Here is a 13,064-nt window from a genome sequence, read left to right as displayed (position 1 = left end):
AATCTTAAATGAACTGTACCTGTGTAGTGCATCAAAGACATCAGGAAAAGTATTATATACAGGTTTGGGCCTGTTCCAATTTTAAAATGCTACAGCATTCATTAGGGTTTTTTTTTTTTTTTTTTTTTTTTTTCTTCTTCATCTTTTAAATTTAGGATTTTCTGTATAAAGTTTGGACAGATATACCAGAGACATGCTGTAGTGAAATGTGAAATAGTCTAGAGAGCAACAGAAATCAGAATAATGCTATATTACGCTTATATTATGCTATATATGTTATATTATGGTAATGGTCTCAAGTCATTTGGAGGTGATTTACATCTTATATTTTCCTACAAATAGACATAAATGTGGACACTAGGCATGAAAGGGTTAATTCGATTGGCTGCCCCATTAGATAAACTATATTACATGTGTAATATAGTTTATCACCATATATGAGTAATATTTTTTGTTATATCCACAAGACTGCACTATGAATCTATTAAAAAATAAATTCCCCATAGTACTTACCTGAGATTAAATGCTGTTTGATGAAGAACAATCAAACTTCATGATGAAACATGGAGGTCCCCCAAAATAAATAATTGAAAGCCTGGTGTTTTATCTGCAGTTTATCAACCTAGTAGAAAGCAAAAACACTGAAAAGCTTGTGTCAGAACAGTAGTTTTGAGGAGTCAGAACACACCTTCTGCTCAGTCAACCTCTAAACTTCACTTTAATTCAGGTGACTGACTTTTTTCCCCCCCATCAGCCTTGGGCACATCTTCAGGAAAAACCGGTAGAGGTGCTCACCAGGGTGTGTCGACTAAGTTCATAAAACTTCAGAAAGGTTGGGAAGTGTGTGTGTGTGTGTGTGTGTGTGTGTGTGTGTGTGTGTGTGTGTGTGTGTGTGTGTGTGTGTGTGTGTGTTCAAAAAAAAAAAACTTATTAGAAATGCTAAGCAACTTAAAGTTGCAGTGCGATCTCTGACAAAACAAATACAATGACTGACCCTATTGAAGATAAAGCCTGTGAAATAATGTGGCCAGATTTCTTCAGGTATTCAAATATCTTTGGCTGTGCAAATGTTTTTTTTTTTTTTTTTTTTTTTTTTTTTTTGGAAAAGTAACTACGTCATGTGCAGTAATGGACATTTTCTCACCTTTCCTTTTATTCCACTCCATAATTATCTCTGCATTTCCACTGAATGTCCATTAACCTATAGCTCATAAGGTGGTGTTTTGCTTTTTATTATGAAGAGAACTTACTTTCAGACATAGATCAGTGGACAGAAGCAGTTTGAGAAACACACACAGCACTCTCATATAAAGCAGTGTGTAAAAAAAAATAACAATAATAATAAAATAGGCAGGCCGTTGTGCCCCAGGCTCTTTTCCCCAACTAGGAATGACATCGAACAGGTTTGCGAGAGACAGGCACAAATCCCACATGCACAGACTGAGAGTAAAACCCTGCCTAGTAGTCAAGCAGCTACAGTGTGAAGTTAAAACACATAGTTGTGTGACATGAGAACAAGACCTATGCGTTGATGTTCAAATTCAAATCTTATTGTTTTGTCTATATGACTTTTAAAGTGTGCCTTTTCTTATCATGAAATCGAAGCACGTGCAATATATACTATTTCAGAATGTAGCTGTTTTAGTTCTGTGAAACACATCACCCCACTTCGGATATCGAGTTGCTTGCATTCACCCCCCTGAGTCAATACTTTGTAGAACCATCATTGGCTACAAGGACATCTGGATCATAATATTTTTGCCCAATTCGTCTTGGAAAAATCTGTCAAATTGGATTAATCAGTTAGCGAACAGCTAAGTCATGACACAGAATCTCAATCAGGCTGTCGTCTCGGCTTTAACTGGGCCATCCTAAGGCATTCAGTTTCTTGGTTTTGAACCACTCCATTGTAGCTTTGTCAGTGTGCTTAGGATGATTATCCTGTTGAAAGGTGAACATTCAATGTCTCTTACAGACTGAAACGGGATCTAGGGAAAGCTATGGATTTCTTCCAGGATTGCCCTGTATTTAGGATTACTCCATCCATCTTTCCTTCAACCATGGTCACTTTCCCAGTCCCTGCTGATCTGACAACATGATGCTACTACCACCACGCTTCAATGAACAGTGTTAGTTTTCCACCAAATGTAAGCAGTTACATTTTAGTTTCATCAGACCAGAATTTTTCTCATGTTGGCTCAGACTCCAACATGCCTTTTGGTAAAACTCTAAATACGGTTCTCCACTCTTCAATAAAGCTCAGTCTTGTGCAGTGCTGTGCTATGGTAGTCCTGTGAACACCTTCTCCCATGTGAGCTGTGCACCTCTAAAACTCCTTCAGTGTTACTATTGCTTTCTTTCCTGACTAATGACCTCCTTACCTGGCGACTGACTTTTGATGGATGGCCGCCTGTAGGAGTCGTAGTTGTGCTTCTTTTCATTTTTATGCCTCTGCCACTAGGAGATGAGATGAGCACTAGGTGATCCATCCGTCCATTCATCTGTGCAAGACACCAGTTAGTGTAATATCTCAAGAATAAGTGTCTGAATGTAGGATTGAAATGGAATTATCATTGCATCCAGCAAATGAACTAATTAGATGTTGGAATTAATTCAAACACTGTCAAAGTCACAGGAATACAGTATAATTTTGGCTTTTTTTTTTATTATTTGCTGGTGATTCTCTGTCGTGGTAATTACAATCAGGTAATAAGCAAATGCAGAAGAGGATCCAGAGACAGAACCAAAACATAAACAAAAACAAACATATGCACATGGGAAACTTTCACCCAAAGGTAGAATCACTGACATTTTTACATAGTAATCACTTTATCCTGGTCAGGGTTGCTCAGAGAGGCTCCTACACAGAAACACAAGGTTTGAGGCAGGAATACACTGTGGATGGGACATCAGTGCATCACTGACCACCACACACACACACACACACACACACACACACACACACACACACACACACACACACACACACACACACACACACACACACACACACACACACACACACACCCATTCACATTTAGAGGCCATTTAGAAAAAGAAAACCTCCCCCAGGTATTGTGGAGGGAAATGCAGACCCAACAGATATGTGCTTTTTTTTAAATATATATATATATATATATATTTTTTTTTTTAAATCAAACAGGGTCCCATTTAGTTCCATTATAGGAAGCTATAAAAACTTACCTATTCAAAAAGTCTTTATGTTAATGTATGTTCACTAGGAAGCTAAAAATAAACTGACGTCTTAGAAAATTAATAGCTTTTAAATAACATATTTACTTAGGTGCAAATCAGAGAGAGAAAAAAAACAACATTTCTACATGCTGTAAAAACTCTGAAAACTAAGCGTGATCAGTTTTCTATATCAGTGTAGAATATATATTAACAGTTACTTCGTGTCACTCTGTCATTATCTACTAAGAATGTAGTCATGGGTGTTCCTTGTGTATATGTCGCCCCTGTCTTCCCCTATCTAACCCTCGTACTGACTTTTCCTGTAGATTATCTGATGGAGAATTAGATTATCCTTGTGTATGACTCCTAGTTTGTGCAGTTTTGTTTCTCTCCAGTGCCACTTGTTTAACATGCACAGTCTTTTCTCATTTCAATAAACCTAAAGGGATAGATAGTCAAATACCTCAAAAACACTGCAACTATGATAATGATCAAAAGCCTATGAAATGATGAAATGCTTCAGTAGACTATATGATCAAATAATCTTACTCATTTCAATTAAGTAATTAGCTTAACTTTTACCACCTTTTACATTTTCTGGGCCACAGAATAAAATGAAGTAAAATATAGATTCTTTGAGGAATGAGAATCTTTGGAAGGCATGAGCTTAAAATTTTATTGTATGGAAGTCCCTTTAGTGATTCACTTAGCTGAAAACTCTCGGCTTTAGCTGCAGTTTTGTTTCAAGTATTTCAAAGAAGCTCTGAAGTTGGGGTAAATTTGCCCACTAACATCCCTCGTCACATGTCTGCTCGTTTTTCCTTTGTGGAGGAAAAAAGCACCCTGAGTTTTCCAAGAATTTTATTAATGAGGTTCTTTGAGAATTCCTGAATCAATGTAGAAGCCTTTCAAATGCTCAAAAGTCATTTGCACCAGAACCCCCATACTCAACCACCCTGATCCATCACTGCTATTCATCTGGAGGTATCTGAGAGTGGAATAGGAGCAGTGCTTTCCCAATGTCATGGAATTCCTCCTAGGCTGAATCCATTCTACTCTAGATTAGTTGAGCTCTATATGCTAAAAGATAAAACACTTGCTTGCTTAGTCTTCACCTGGTTCTAGATTATGCTGACATACTGGTCTGGATCTAATGAAAACAGAAGCTCTATCCAAGTTATATGAAAGTCCACAAGAGGAACAGAGATGAAACCGTCCTTCTTCAGTCCTGTATTGTAACTTCAGTTAGATGGGAGATCATGGAGAACATCTTGATAGCACAACCAAAGGAACCCACACCATCAGAATGACCCCCTGGAAAAATATTTGTTCCTCAAATTATGAGAGAATAACTCATGCAGTGAGTTCACACTCAGCTCAGGGCATCCCGTGATTCTACAAACCATAAAGCTGGTGGTAAACAAGTTCTGGTGGCCTTCTTTGTCTCAACATGTAACTCAGTATGTCAAAGCCTTTCCAGTCTGTGCATCTCATGCTTTAAGGACTCTACTCATAGACTTGCTGAAACCTCTGCCTATTGACATCCACAGATATTATCACAAATCTAATCTGGCTGGTAAAGGTCTCTACAACAAAAGAAGACACTACCAGAAGACACGGTGTCAGACATGAGCCAGTTCGCTTCACTATAAAACCGAATAAGTTCATTTAACTGAAAAAATTTGAGGAAAATAATGACCTCAAAATTTGTAAGTTGATAAATCAATTTCTTTAAGCCGAATACACTTAAATATATCAAAAAATAATTTTAAATTACAAAGTTTGACTTGAATTTTTGAGTTAAATGAACTATCCGGTTTTTATAATGTTCAAGGGTTTGGAAAGTATTTTCTTAGCGACTGAACATTAATATCAGTCTGTCCTCAGGTTGTCATCACCAGTCCAATGGTCAGGTCAAACAAGAGATCATAAGATTCTTAAGGCTATATTGCAGCAGCAACCAGCATGATTAGATTCATTATCGCCAACTGAAGAACCACATCACAGCCAAGGCAAGTCCAAGGCAGCTGTCAAGTGTCCTTCTTCTCTCACATTACTAAACTGACACTCTCATGCTGATTTCTCCTTTACAACATCAGAAGGATTCTTATTCATTACTTACATACTTATTTATTATACTTCTTCTTCTTCTTCTTCTTCTTCTTCTTCTTCTTCTTCTTCTTCTTGTTATTATTATTATTATTATTATTATTATTATTATTATTATTATTAATATTCTTATAACTTAAATGCGCTCCAAATCCCCTCTTTAGCAAGTGGTAGAATATTATCCTGTTACCAAGTATGGTTTAATGATAGAACACAAAACCATGAAAACATTTTATTTTGTTATATTTATCATTCATTCAATGTTTCCCCAAGAGGGAGACAAACTCTCACAAATAGAATGACTTATAAAAATAAGAATGCTTATGCATTCATCATGAAATAAACATAAAACAGCAAAATACCTAACTGCATGCTTAGACCTATTAGCTTATACATAATTAAACATTTAATGAGACAGTAGAGCTAAAGTGTAATGATTAAGGGAGAGATAATTCATGTAGCTCTTTTTGAAAATTTATTAAATTCAAAGACTAGCCATGCAAATATAGTCATGTATAGTCAATATATAGTCATGTGAAAAAAATAAGTACACCCCATGGAAATTGTTGTTGTTGTTGTTGTTGTTGTTGTTGTTGTTGTTGTTGTTTTAATTTAATTTTTGTACATATTTGGACAAACAAACATTTGATCATCATTGAAACAGTGCCTATTAATAAAATTGAAATACTTGAACAAAACCACAAGGAAAAATCATTTATTCAACAGAAATAGCAAAAGATTCTGTGGAAAAAGTAAGTACACCCTTAGCCTCAGAATCTAATATTGCCCCCTTTAGCAGTAATAGGTTCTTGTAGGCATTTTGTATTTCGTATGTCCACCAGTCTCTAACATCAGCTTGCTGGAATTTTTGACTACTCTTTAATACAATATTCTTTCAGTTGCAAGATGTTTGAGGGTTTTCTTGCATGTACTGCCCATTTCAAACCCACCCCCCACAACATTTCAATGGGATTCATATCCAGGCTTTGACTAGGCCATTCCATAACCCTCCATTTCTTCTTTTTGAGCCGTTCCTTGGTGGATTTGCTAGTGTGCTTAGGATCATTATCCTGTTGAAAGGCTCATTTCGGTTCAACTTAAACTGTTAGACAGATGGCCTCACATTATCTTCAAGCGCTCTTTGATATGATGCAGAACTCATAGTTGAATCAATGGATGCAAACTCTCCAGCCCCTGAGGCAGTGAAGCAACCCCAAACCATAACATTTCCACCACCGTGCTTCACAGTTGGTATGAGGTGCTTCTCCTGAAAAACTGTCTTTGGTCTGCGCCAAACATGTCTGCTGTTACTGTGACCAAACAACTCTATCTTTGATTCGTCTGTCCAGAGCACATTATTCCAAAAGGCCAGGTCTTTGCCTATATGCTCATTGGCAAACTGTAGTCTTGCTCTGATGTTCTTTTTAGACAGCAAAGGCTTACCTCCCATGCAGATCAAATTTGTGCAATCTCTTTCTGAAAGTAGAAACATACAATTTGGCACCAACAGCTGCAAGACTTCAGATCCTGTGATGAAATTTTGGGGTTCTTGGAGACTTCTTTTTGCATCAGACTTTTCTGAAGACCTTACAGAACTCTTTTATATCTTGGCATGATGACACCACACACCTCAATAATAAAGGGAACACCAGACACTACATGTGAGGGGTTTAAATAATACAGGTTCCACATGCACTCTCTAAGCAGGTTCTAATCATCTTGAACAGCTGATTCTAATTTTATGGATTTTAAGTTGTCATCGAGGGTGTCATAAAGGGGTAGAAACGGTGTCAAAAAGGGGTGTACTGACTTTTTCCATGTGACTGATCTGTTTTTTGTTTTTGTGAAATTGTGAAAACTACTACAAAATATAAATTTTATGTGTCATTTGATAGAGCGTATCAACTTTATTAACAGGCACTGCTTCAAAGAGGATCAAATGTTCGCTTGTCCAAATATGTAAAAGAAAACCCAGCAATTTCCATGGGGTGTACTTATTTTTTTCACATGACTGTATGTCCTCTTTGTAGATATCTCAATCAGAATTGAAGCTATAGCATTTTAAACTCTGGTTACCCCGAAAAGTAGAAAAAGAAATGAAGAAGAAGAAGAAGAAGAAATAAAGAAGAAGAAGAAGAAGAAGAGGAGGAAGAAGAAAGGAAATCACATTTAAAGATTCTGAGCATATAAGGATTACACTCCAGTTCCAGTGAATGACACAGACACATTGGTTTAAATGAAGCTGTCATTTATTAATGAGATGTACATTTAAATTGTAATATCAAGAAACAATATATAAAAATCATATAGTATGTATAGTATATAGTATAGTATGGCTACCAAACTATCACTAAGCAAAAAACAAAGAAACAAATAAATAAATAGCACTAACAAAGGTAAAATATGTTATTTAATTTTTGCCATCTTATGTAGGAATGTAAACTTCTACACACAACGGAACATTCATAATCAATCAAACCACATAACTTTTTCAACACATTAGTCAATGAAACAAAACGAAACAAAAAAAATATTACTATACAGAATGTTAATATAGATAATTAATAAATATTAGCTTATAAACAATATTGGTGAGTATAAAAAATGTATATGCAATTTAATTATTTAACTCCTACCCAAAGACTTTTAATCATATAATCATCAAATCTTTCAGAAGGCTTTGGTGTTGAAGGATGTGGAGAGTTAATTTCTTTAAATTTGTCATCTGTAAAATTTCCTCATACAGGTACCACTGAAGCTTGAGCGTGAAGTCTGCAGGGACAATCACTTAGGACATTTCTCTCATTGGGGCTGGTATGTTCTTCAGTAGAATTTCTGTGATGTGACTGTCTGAAAAGTTGATTTAGCTCTATAAAGCCAGATCCCATGTCCCTCCAACATGCAGGAGTTTTTATTTTGGAGGCTGAAATGATCTGCACATCAATGCACATGACTCACAAATCCATGTTTTCAAAAAAGAAATGAAGCCTAGATATAACAGAGTTTAGCTTGCACCTCTATTAAACTGACAGCTCTCGTCAATGTGAAAGTTCACCTATTTTGGGAGAGCTTCACATGGAATCCCAAGGAGCCCATATTTCCGAGGACATTTAAATTAAATGGATCCAGGCTATAAAGACTTGGAAGGAAAATACGCCTTCTGGCCAAAATCAAATCCGTAGAGCATATTTCAATCAAAGCTACATGGAGGGTGTGGACTAAGAACTTTTCCTATAATTTCTGGACATGTTTCACATGTTTCATAATACAGTGGCCATTCCATGTTGTCTCTTTCACAGAGTGTTCTTCCACAGCACGCACTGCAGCACTTTTGAATTGTTCTGCTAGATTTGCAGTAAGGGCAAGCTCTGAAACTGCCGACTGACAAAACCAGTAAAGATCTGTAGCAGGATGCATATTTGTCACAAAAGGCATCAGGAGTTGCTATAAGCTCCTGAGAGAATCTATGCGAATCTATTCCAGTTAAAGTTGCAGCTCTTCAGTACTGATCATACACTTTAGTGCGGCGGTAGTATCATATTTGCTTTCCAGTGCCCTTGGATTTGCTTCAGCATAGTTGAGAATGAAATCTACAACTGCTCTGGTACTTCTTTCACAAAATTGATCAGGTGCCTTTTCTCATTTTTATGAATTCTTGCTTCCATACCAGCAGTTTTGTAGTGCGTTATTAGAGCAGTAAGTTTATCCTGTCTGATTCTGTTTCTAATAATATAAAGCATGTGTTATAACCATTTTATAACTTCATAGTGGTGCATGGTTGCACGTTCACCTCGCACCTCCAGGGTCGAAGGTTTGATTCCTGCCTACGCCTTGCATGCGTGGAGTGCATCATGAAATCAGTAGGCCAACCCTAAATTATCCTCCCTAAACTGTTTGTCAACACCTCTGTCAGTTATGTAAATTTTAATAGTGCTTTTGAGAAATCCAACCTATTCCAGGTTTAATAATAAAAATTTTTTTATTTAAAGTTGTTTCTAATGTTAAAATATTTATTTCAAATATTTTTGGATGATTAAAAATCATTATATTAATTAGAACTATCTCCACCCCAGACACCCATAGACAGGCTCCTTCTACATGTAACTCTCAACTGTCTTCCTTCTCCCCTCTCTTAGAGACTGATGTCTCAAAACTACTCCTCTCTAGTCGTCCGACAACCTGTCCTCTAGACCCTATCCCTTCAGCAGACCCGGGTTACCCCGCTACTTAAAAAAACAACACTTAACCCTGCTGCTGTTGACAACTACAGACCTGTCTCCCTCCTCCCTTTTCTGTCCAAAACCCTTGAAAGAACTCTCTAGAACAACCTCCTGGACATCAAGCAGTCTGGTCTCAAAAGCAGTCACTCCATGGAGACTGCTCTGCTTTCTGTCACTGGCGCCTTATGACTAGCAAGATCATCTGTCCTCATTCTACTCAACCTCTCTTCTGCCTTTGACACTGTGAATCATCAGATCCTCCTGTCAACTCTCTTCAGCCTAGGCATCATTGGAACGGTTCAGCGCTGGGTGGGATTCTATCTCTCAGACAGATCCTTCAAGATATTGTGGAGGGGAGGGGTTTCTGAAACTCAGCAACTCACAATTGGTTCCCTGGTTCCCCAGGGATCAGTTCTGGGTCCACTGCTACTATTTATACTACATCTTTGGGGCCTGTGATTGAGTCTCATAGCTTCTCATATTACTGCTATGCTGATGATACCAAGCTCTATTTGTCCTTCCAGCCTGATGATCCGTCTGTCTCAGCGCGCATCTCTGCCTGCCTGCCTGTCTGACATCTCAAACTGGCTGAGGGAATGCCACCTTAATCTCAACTTGGCAAAAAATGGAGCTTCTCGTCCTCCCTGCCTGCCCCTCAATCAACAACTACCTCACCGTACAGCTCGGCTCAATCACAATCAAGCCAACCAGGACAGCCAGAAACCTTGGGGTGACTTTCGATGACAACTTGACCTTTATAGACCACATTTCAACAATTGTACAACATCTAGAAAATCAGACCCTATCTCACTGAACAGACTACACAGCTACTATTCCAGACTCTTGTTATCTCAAAACTGAAATACTACAAATCACTACTCCCAGGCCACCAAGCCAGCTCCATCAAACTCCTTCAGATGATTCAGAATGCAGCAGCGTTCCTTATTTTCAACCAGCCCAAAAGGACCCATGTCACACCCCTCTTCATCTCCTTCCACTGGCTTCCTGTAGCCGCCCACATCAAATTCAAGGCCTTGATGCTCACCTACAAGACCTTGTCTGGAACAGCACCCCCCTACCTCAACACTCTACTTGGGGTTTATGTTCCCTCATGCAACCTACGATTACTTAAGGACCGAAGCCTGGTAGTGCCTACTCAGCAAGGCATGAGGTACTTTTCCAGAACCTTCAAACTGACTGTCCCTCAGTGGTGGAATGAACTTCCAACCTCAATCCGGACAGCAGAATCTGTCACCATCTTCAAAAAATACCTAAAGACCCACGTCTTCCGTGAATACTTAACTAACTCCTAACTTTCCCCCCCACACTTCTATATTTAAAATTTTTTTTGCATTTACACTGCCCCTTACACCTCTACTCTGTACATGTTGCTTCTCTGAAACTCAATTATAAATCTTGTACAGTAGCACTACTTATATTGTTCTCCACTTGATATATAGCTTTGCTTGTATTTCCTAATTTGAAAGTCACTTTGGATGAAAACATCTGCTAAATGAATGAATGGAAATGTAGAACATGTAATAAGAATTCTTGATAACTTAGTAGGCATTATACTGATTTAACGGCAAGCACCCTGCCTACCTCTTCATTTGTAAGCTAATATATTTATTATTTACAATGACAAGATGTTCTCACCCCATTCCTTCATCAGCATTTTCAATATTAGTCTGAATGTTTTGCATTAAAATGGACTGGTATTTGTAACTGTTCATGATTCCCTCCACCTTGATAAAAGCCCCAGTTTTGGCTGAAGAAAAGCAGCACTAATGCATGATGCTGCCACCATCATGCTTCACCGTGGGTATTGTGTTCTTTGGGTGGTGCTTTTTTTAAATTTATTTTTGCATCCAACCTTTTGGAATTATCGAATTATTATACCTTCTGGAATTGGTCTCTTCAGACCATAACACATTTTTCTACATGGTTTGGGGTGATTCATTTGAGCTTGGATTTTATTTTGTGAGAAAGTGCTTCCCTCTAGACACCCTTACCCCTTAGCCCAGACATCTGAATGAATACGAGAGATTGTTGTCACATGCAGAGAGTAACCATTACTTGTCAGATATTCCTGCAGCTTCTTTAATGTTGCTGTAGGTCTATTGTCAGCCTCCCTGGTAAGTTTTTGTCTTGTCTTTGGTAAAGTTTGGAGGGATGTCCTGTTCTTCATAAGGTCACAGTTGTACCCCATTTTCTCCACTTGTTGAAGATGGCCTTCACTCTGTATATATATATATATATATATATATATATATATATATATATATATATATATATATATATATATATATATATATTATACCCCTCTCCTGATCGATACATTTTGACAGTGAGATACCGTACAGGCTTTGTAAGCTCTTTGCAGACCATGGCTTCAGGTGTCAGATGAAACCAAGAAGATGTCAACAAAATCCTACAGAAATAGCTGATCTTTATTTTGGGGTTAATCCGAATAATTTCATCAATGACAGCTCTATGATAATTACTTTTGAGCATGTGATTGAATGTGATTGCTTCATTCCAAACACAACCACGTCCCTAATTATAACAGGGTGATAAGGATTGGTTTCCTTTTGAGTCTCGTTCCTCTCAAGGTTTCTTCCTCATGTCATCTCACGGAGTTTTTCCTTGCCACCGTTGCTTCTGACTTTATTCTCATTATTCTGAAATTTCAACTCGATACCCAGAATGATACATTTCTGTAAATCTGCGTTGAGACAATTTACATCGTTAAAAGCCCTGTAGAAATAAAAATGATCCTTCTTACATAATCATCCAGAAATTAACGCTAGTCCTAACACAGCTCATATCATAATGTATCATATCGTAATGTAGCAGATTCAGTGGTATTGTCGAATATCGAATCGTTGCCTTAAGAATCTAAATCGTGTGGAAGCCTGATGTTTACACCCTTACAATTTAATTTAGGAGCTTATTGCGCGTCTAGAGTTGGAGGTATAAATATTGAAACAACTTGCCCTGCTCACCCCATATCAAAATCCTATTATTAATGAAGTATTAGTATGTATATAAAATTGTAACTATTTTCTTTTTTCTAACAACGTCACATACTACAGTACTCCATGCTACACCAAGCACACTATGTAGTGTAGTACATGGGTTCCCAAACTTTTCCAGGGCAAGGCCCCCCAAATGGCATTAACATTTGACCGAGGTCCCCCTTTTGCAAGATGTCTTTAAAAACACATTAAAAATACAGACTTCTGAATATATACCCTTTTTAAAAAAAATTGTAATTACATCTTACATCCTTACATTACATTACATTAGGAACTTGTTTTGTGTGTGTGTGTGTGTGTGTGTGTGTGTGTGTGTGTGTGTGTGGTTGTCTGAGAGTGAGAAAGAGAAAAAGAGAAAATCATGTATTTATTTATTTTTCACAGCAAAATTGTTGAGGACCCCCGGGCGCCCCCTATCGGCTCTCAAGGGGGCCGCGGCCCCCACTTTGAAAACCATGGTGTAGTACACAGCCCTAGTGATTTCCTACTTCGAGTGGGAGGA

The sequence above is a fragment of the Ictalurus punctatus genome, chromosome 10 (assembly GCF_001660625.3).
Source record: "Ictalurus punctatus breed USDA103 chromosome 10, Coco_2.0, whole genome shotgun sequence".
Lineage (NCBI taxonomy): Eukaryota > Metazoa > Chordata > Actinopteri > Siluriformes > Ictaluridae > Ictalurus > Ictalurus punctatus.
Note: the sequence above shows the minus strand (reverse complement) of the source record.